Source organism: Penaeus monodon, chromosome 33 (assembly GCF_015228065.2).
Source record: "Penaeus monodon isolate SGIC_2016 chromosome 33, NSTDA_Pmon_1, whole genome shotgun sequence".
NCBI lineage: Eukaryota > Metazoa > Arthropoda > Malacostraca > Decapoda > Penaeidae > Penaeus > Penaeus monodon.
This window is the reverse complement of record NC_051418.1, coordinates 12,443,493-12,444,202: the sequence shown is the minus strand read 5'-3', so window position 1 is coordinate 12,444,202 and position 710 is coordinate 12,443,493. Positions and strand designations below refer to the sequence as shown.

The 710-nt window shown below is 56.8% G+C and overlaps 1 protein-coding gene across 1 annotated transcript in view; it reads left to right on the top strand.

Moving 5' to 3' along the window:
• Positions 1–710, top strand: part of LOC119594049 (elongation of very long chain fatty acids protein-like) — a gene marked incomplete in the record, with an annotated part of 45,869 nt that overhangs the window by 23,270 nt on the left and 21,889 nt on the right.

Here is a 710-nt window from a genome sequence, read left to right as displayed (position 1 = left end):
AAGGAAGGTGGGGGCGGAGGCGGCAAAGAAAGGGAGTAGATAGAGGGCCATAGATGATAGGTGAGAAGGCAGGCGGGTGATAAAGGAGCCGTATTAGTGCGAAGTAGGAGGAAGAAATGGCTGCCGAGGCGCCTGCACACCTTCCCCCAGGTAACATATCGCTGAGGGACAGCCCTCATTAGCATAAAAAGCCGCGGCATTACGGGCGGTCCCCTTCTGGAGGGCGAGGTAGGCGGGGTGGGGGGTGGGGGGGGGAGGCTTCCCTCGACAGCGGCCGAGAAGGATGGAGTCCAGATCGACGGCTAATTTGCGGTCGCTAAGAACAACACGGTCGCAAGGTTTAGCGTCAGCGGAACCAAATACACCTAATTAATGGGGTCTTTCCAGCAGGGTCAGAGCTGCGTCGCCGAGGGTCGCAGGGTGCGTGGGACCCCCCCCCCCCCTTTTTTTTTTATTTTTTAGGAGGTGGGGAGGTAGGGGGAGGGGATGGGAGGAGTCTCAGCGTCATGTGTGTTTTGTCTTTTTTTTTTCCTGCTGGGGGGAGGTATCAGTTTTTTTTCCCCTTTAAAGGTTGCGTTTGATAAGTATCCCTGGGTTGGAGACGGGCGGACGAGGGCCGGAAGTAAACAAAGAGGCCGTCGGATTCGTGGAACCGGCGCGGCCCTTCTCGGTAAGGATTCCTTCTGCAGAGAGATTCGTGGCAAAACCTC